We start from the raw sequence: 7,270 nt of genomic DNA on the forward strand, positions 1-7,270 counted from the left end.
CGGCAGATAGGTTGGGTATGTGATGAGAAGAGAGGCCAACTCCAACATTGTCAGCACTCACAGAACCCCTGAAGGATGGAGGAAATGGGGAGACCAAAGGCAACTTGGTGCCATACCAAAGATAGAGAAACGATGACCTTGAACCACACCTGGGGCACAACAGAGAAGATGACTAAGGACAGACAGATGGGTAACCTTCACTGCTGCCATAAGTGCCAGTGGCATAACTGGCAGTAACTAAAATAACTACACAGAGCCTGATATAAGTGCTAATTACAATTCCTTGCTTCAAAATATCTAAGGCAAGCTTCCCATTAATAGGATAAAGTAGAATACATAAATGCTATGTATTGATGCATTTACGTGGCAACTTCATAGAACAGCGAACAACATGGGGCAACTGAGACTTGTTGCAATGCTGTAACAGCACTGGGGTGTAGTTTAACTAATGCCAGAGACTAATTAAGAGATTATAAGGTGAATAGTACATTTATGATATATCATTTTTATTTTTTTATAATGATAGTTTGCACACATGGCACAATTAACATTTTCTTTACCACCAATCCAACATACTGTTTCTTAAGTTGTGTGAACTTAACATGAACGGTGATGTGATGTTGCTGGGAAAATTCCTGCCCACAAGGCAATAAATATTTGTTACAATTTCTCTGAGATCTTAAGAAGGAAAATTAAAGTGGTCACATTTTACACTCAAATCCTCCTTCAAATGTAGTACTTAATAAAGACGCATATGTAAGGTTCCTTTTCATTGACTACAGCTCCGCCTTTAATGCCATCATTCCAAATAAACTGATTCCTAAGCTCCGGGACCTGGGTCTGAGCACTCAGATCTGCAGCTGGATCTTCAACTTCCTCACAGACAGGACCCAGGCTGTAAAAATAGTGGCCAAGCTCTCCTCTACAATCACTCTGAGCACCGGTGCCCCACAAGGCTGTGTACTCAGCCCCCTGCTGTACTCACTGTACACCCATAATTGTGTAGCCAAGTTTCCATCGAACTCAATATATAAGTTTGCTGATGACACCACAATTGTAGACCATATCTTGGATAATGATAAGTCTGATTACAGAGAGGAAATTAAGAACCTAGTGGCATGGTGCGAAGACAATAACCTATCCCTCAACATCAACAAGATGAAGGAACTCGTTGTTGACTTCAGAAGGAGTAGCGGACCGCACGACCCCATCTACATCAGTGGTGCACAGGTGGAACAGGTCAAAAGCTTTAAGTTCCTCAGGGTGAATATCACAAATGACCTGACTTGGTCTAACCAAGCAGAGTCCACTGCCAAGAAGGCCCACCAGCGCCTTTACTTCCTGAGAAAGCTGAAGAAATTTGGCCTGTCCCCTAAAACCCTCACTAATTTTTATAGATGCACTGTAGAAAGCATTCTTCTAGGGTGCATCACAACCTGGTATGGAAGTTGTCCTGTCCAAGACCAGAAGAAGCTGCAGAAGATCGTGAATATAGCCCAGCACATCACACAAACCAATCTTCCATCCTTGGGATCACTTTACATCTCACGCTGTCGGAGTAGTGCTGCCAGGATAATCAAGGACATGACCCACCCAGCCAACACATTTTTTGTCCCTCTTCCCTCCGGGAGAAGGTTCAGGAGCTTGAAGATTTGTACAGCCAGATTTGGGAACAGCTTCTTTCCAACTGTGATAAGACTGCTGAATGGATCCTGACCTGGATCTAGGCCGTACCTTCCAAATATCCGGACCTGACTTGCACTACCTTACTTTCCCTTTTCTATTTTCTAATTATGATTTATAATTTAAATTTTTATTATATTTACTTTGATTTGTACCTTCAGGGAGCACGAAGTGCAGAAACAAATATCGCTGTGATGATTGTACGCTCCAGTATCAATTGTTTGGTGACAATACAGTAAAGTAAGTAATATATGTCAGTAGATGTCTTTGTAAAACAGAATACAATTTGCTCTGTATCATAAAACTAAGCACCTATACCTCTTTCAAAACATCACAGACACAAAAAAACATGTTGTGTTCTTGTCATGTGATACAGACATCATAAGAATGGATTTCCAAAACAAGAATTGCATCATTACCACTTAATCACTCCAAACCTAATTTTCCTTTATTCTTACTCAACAGTAAGAGTGAAACGGTATTTTTGTCTCACATTTTATCTAAGATAATTATCAAATTGGTCTGCACTTTTCACTCAACTGTCAAGTTGCCAATCTCAGATATTTTAGCTAATTATTCCTAACAGAAAGATAAATATAAATGTGCTTCCCAAGAGGCAAACTTACATGCAGCTGCCTTCAGATTTAATGCAAATAACGATTCATGTGATGAATATAGCAGCCCTAGAAAACCTAATAAACTTTTATATTGTTAGAATTGATAAGTTTGTTCTTAGGTCTTAATAAATATTAAAGCTGATAGTTTTATACAATATTTTAATTCAGTAATTGAAACCCCAAAGTAATTCTACTCTCACACACATTTGGCGTGTTAGTGGAACCAGAACCATTAGCCATTGGGAGGGGCTCGATAAACCGATTAGAAAGGGTGGCTCTGTTGTAGGAGTCAAGCTGGACACACTGGAGGCTGAGATAGAACAAAGGGCCCTACGGAAAATTCTGGACAATGTTTTTCATCCTCTGCATGCCACCTTGGCTGAACTGAGCAGCACTTTTAGTAATCGACTAAGACAACTGCGCTGCTCCAAAAGAGCGGTATATGAGTCAACCTGTAGCAGGGATGTGATTACCCCCTCCTTCTGGAGGTAACTTTTTTTTTATTCTTTCTTACTTCGCCTCTGGTATTTGTATATCTATGCAATTGTAATACTAACGTAACAATCTTTGGGAACAATCTATCTACTGAATGAAGTCATCCTTATTTTTACTCTGAGCAATTCATTCTTCCAGAGTACTGTGTATCTGTCGTGGTCAGCAGCACGCAACCGAGCCAACATTGAAGCAGCCTTCTTAAAGGTTTTGTTAAAACTACTGAGAGTTAATACGCAAACACGAGGAAATCTGCAGATGCTGGAAATTCAAGCCACACACATACAAAATGTTGGTGGAACACAGCAGGCCAGGCAGCATCTATAGGGAGAAGTACAGTCGTCGTTTTGGGCCGAGACCCTTCGTCAGGACTAACTGAAAGAAAAGATAGCAAGACCTTCAGTAGATCGACTCCTACTTTCAGCACGATAAAGTCTTAGAACTCACCGGAAATGCGGGGGTATAAATGGTCCCAATAAGCTGAAACGGGTTTTTTTTTTGCGTTACTGCACAGTTAAATTTACATTAAAATGCACTTAAACATTGTCTTTACTGTCCTCCCTGATAGGACAAAACATGTAATGCCCATAAGGATGATCTGACCTTCACTGAGGGAGTGAATGATAGATAAAGAGGTCACACAATCAACATCGTCAGTTTATACTTTATATATCTGCGGGCAAACACATACAGAACATCAGAAAATGGCACCAGCTCTCATAGTTTTGGCAAAAGACATGCATCCCCAGAATATTGTAAGGTAGAGCAAGGAAACTACTTGAAAAATAACGTGACGGTGCAGTAATTCAATGGTGCAATGACATCATTTTCACATCGTTCTGAAAGCATCCATGGGAGAAGTGGTGATTTTACCATGGAGACGATTACTACACACACACAACTAGACGTGCACAACATTTCAACCACAGCACCAACTGGTCAGCTACTTTACCCCCGCATGAGGAAAAAAACAAATACTGTATACAAGCCAACGGATCGCTGCAGTTTACGATCGGTCTCCTCCCATTTTGCAGCAATTACGATAAACAAACAACGTAACTTTTAATGAGCCTCCATACCCAATGTTATCAAAGCAAATTCACGGTGTCACATTTGTTGGAAAATGGTTATTTCAAAACCAAAACAGTTTCGAAAACAAACACCGGATTATCGGTAAAATTACATCCTGCAAAACAGGAAGCGAGCGTTTATTTCCATACTCACGTAAAGGTGGCCTTATTTATTTATTGGCTCATTCGGTATTTTGTCAATGTGTTCAAAAAGTTAGGCCATGGGATTGAATGTCAATAGAAAAGATCTGAACAACAAAGGTCCCCCTCTTGTTTCACACTGAAACAAGAATGTGGGCAATGATATTCCCACGCCTGTTTGCGTGAAAATGTATTTCACTAAGGATTATCACGGTGGCCAGGCATACCTCCCTCCTGTTTTGAGTGAGTGGGTACTGAATCAAGTCAACGCAATTTTTGTTTTCTGCACAAGGCTGTTTTGGAAAATCCGATTAAAATACCGAGAAATAGTATATAATGGATCAGCATTTGGGAAATAAAAATGGGTCACCAATCTCCACCCACTTCGTGACATCATCTTCGGCAGAACCTGGACGAGGACGCAACTCGCGTTACATATTCGCGAAGACAGCGCAATTCGGTCACCTTTATAGGGGAAGGGGCACAGGAAGCATTTTCCCAGCAATTCCCCTGGTGTTAAGAAGTCTTTCACTGCAGTTACTTCGTTACAATAATAAACATACTTCCGCGTTCTGTTTGCGCACTTTACTTCCGGAATAACTTTGCCCAGAGTTGACTATTCTGAGTTATTCATGCTTGGGGAGCTTGTCGCTGACAGGAACGCGAAACACATTCATTCCCCTTCGTTCCATTCACCTATTCATGACCCCGAACATGAATTAATCTACAACGAGACAACACTCATCTCCGCCCGTCTTATTGGTTACTGTAACGCTCACCTTGTTTTTGTCCACCTCACTCCTGCTTCGCCTAGCGATTGCGACAGCACTAAAATAAAATGATCAAAATGCCAGTAAACGGATCTCTTCGTCTACTGCCTGTCGGCCAGATTAGTCATAAAGGTCTTCTTGCTATGTCTGATCAGCCGCACAGTCCCCTCCTTTTATAAAGTGGCACTGATTCATCACCGCCCCCATTATCGTCACTTTCGGTTTTCATTCCTCGATTTGGTTTCTGGTATGGAGAAGCAGAGCGGCGACCGGATCTGAAAGCCAATCGCATGATCGGCTGAAATCATAGGGCGACCGTTTAGCTAAAGGCGGATCCCGTCTCCGCAGCGGCTGATGCCGAATCGCTGGTTTCATCCGGGTAAAAGAAAATGCAGCTTGCCTTAAAATAAGCGGTTGACCAGAAAAACAAAATACCGAGAACCGTAATAGTGCAGTTAATCTATTTCTCAATGTTATAATTGAAAATTTAAAAAATACAAAGGAGGTACCTTAGTCTGAAGACCCACGCACGGTTCAGTGGAACAGGTTCTTCCCCACCCCGTCATCAAATTTCTGAACCATTCATGAGTCCGTGAATACTGGCTCATTATCCCTTAGTTGCATTTTTATTTATTTTGCAAGTTACAGTAATTGTATGTTTCTTTGCTGCCACAAAAAATAATTCACATTATAATAAACCCGATTCTGAAAACCTTTTGCGACATCAATGCAAGATCTGCCTTGACATTGCGTCGCCTGAGGATATCAAAATATATACACAAACAAATAATATTTATAAATAGTTTCAAGTTCCATGGAATAAGAAAGTGCACTCTCATTTATATTGTGCCTATCACAGCGGGCGTTACAGAAATGTAGTAGTTTTGGAGGTGGGACTATCGTTATAATATCGTTTTGAGGAAGTAGAGAGACTCCAGAAGGACTGAGACCGATTAGGAGAATGGGCAAAGAAAGTGGCAGGTGGAATACAGTGTCAGGAAGAGATTGGTCATGCACTTTGGCAGAAGAAGTAAAAGCCTAGATTTTTCTCTAAATGGAGAGAAAATTCAAAGATCTGAGGCAGGAAGGGACTTGGGTCCTTGTGCAAGATTCCCTAAAGATTACCTTGCAGGTTAAGTCGGTGGTGAGGAAGGCAAATGCAATGTTGGCATTCATTTCAAGAGAACCGGAATATAAAAACAAGGTTGTAATGCTGAGGTTTTACATGGAGAGACCTCACATGGAGTATTGCAAACAGTTTTGGGCTCCTTATCGTAGGAAGGATGTTCTAACACTGGAGAGGCTTCAAAGCAGGTTCACGAAAACGGGATCCCACTACCAAGCACATCTTTCCCGCCCCACACTTTCTGCTTTCCGCAGGGATCGCTCCCTATGCGACTCCCTTGTTCACTCGTCCTCCCCATCCCTTCTCACCGATCCCCCTCCTGGCACTTATCCTTGTAAGTGGAACAAGTGCTACACCCGCCCTTACACTTCCCCCCTCACCACCTTTCAGGGCCCCAAACAGTCCTTCCAGGTTAGGCAACACTTCACCTGTGAGTCGGCTGGTGTGGTATGCTGCGTCCGGTGCTCCCGGTGTGGCCTTTTATATATTGGTGAGACCCGACGCAGACTGGGAAACTATTTCGCTGAACACCAATGCTCGGTCCGCCAGAGAAAGCAGGATCTCTCAGTGGCCACACATTTTAATTCCACATCCTATTCCCATTCTGATATGTCTATCCATGGCTTCCTCTACTGTCAAAATGAATCCAAACTCAGGTTGAACAACACCTTATATACCAGCTGGGTAGCCTCCAACCAGATAGCATGAACATTGACTTCTCTAACTTCCGTTAATGCCCCTCCTCCCCTTCTTACCCCATCCCTGACATATTTAGTTGTTTGTTTTTTTCTCTCTCTCTGCCCATCACCCTGTCTGTTCTCCATCTCCCTCTGGTGCTCCCCTCCCCCTTTCTTTCTCCTTAGGCCTCCAGTCCCATGATCCTTTCCCTTCTCCAGCTCTGTATCACTTTCGCCAATCACTTTTCCAGCTCTTAGCTTCATCCCACCCCCTCCGGTCTTCTCCTATCATTTCACATTTTCCCCTCCCCCCACTACTTTCAAATCTCTTACTATCTTTCCTTTCAGTTAGTCCTGACGAAGGGTTTCGGCTCGAAACGGCGACAGTGCATCTCCCTATAGATGCTACCTGGCCTGCTGTGTTCCACCAGCATTTTGTGTGTGTTGTTTGAATTTCCAGCATCTGCGGATTTCCTTGTGTTTGTTCATGAAAATGATTCCAGTATTGAGCAGCTTGTCATCTGAAGAGCACCTGACGGTTCTGGGCCTGTATTCACTGGAATTCAGAACAAAGGGGGATGACCTAATCGAAGCCTATCTAATGTTGAAAGGCCTAAAGAGAGTGGATATGGAGAAGATGTTTCCTGTGGTGGGAGAGTCTAGGACCAGATGACATAGCCTCAAAATAGAGGGA

The 7,270-nt window shown here is 42.5% G+C and overlaps 1 protein-coding gene across 1 annotated transcript in view; it reads right to left on the reverse strand.

Annotated features, from left to right (window-relative positions):
- Positions 1–5,015, reverse strand: part of znfx1 (zinc finger, NFX1-type containing 1) — a 56,889-nt gene extending 51,874 nt beyond the window's left edge. Inside the window, exon 1 of the mRNA XM_059980458.1 lies at positions 4,783–5,015. The gene's annotated coding sequence lies outside the window, so the exon portion shown is untranslated. The remainder of the gene's footprint in view (positions 1–4,782) is intronic.
- Positions 5,016–7,270: the final 2,255 nt, after the last annotated feature.

The sequence above is a fragment of the Hypanus sabinus genome, chromosome 9 (assembly GCF_030144855.1).
Source record: "Hypanus sabinus isolate sHypSab1 chromosome 9, sHypSab1.hap1, whole genome shotgun sequence".
Classification (NCBI taxonomy): Eukaryota; Metazoa; Chordata; class Chondrichthyes; order Myliobatiformes; family Dasyatidae; genus Hypanus; species Hypanus sabinus.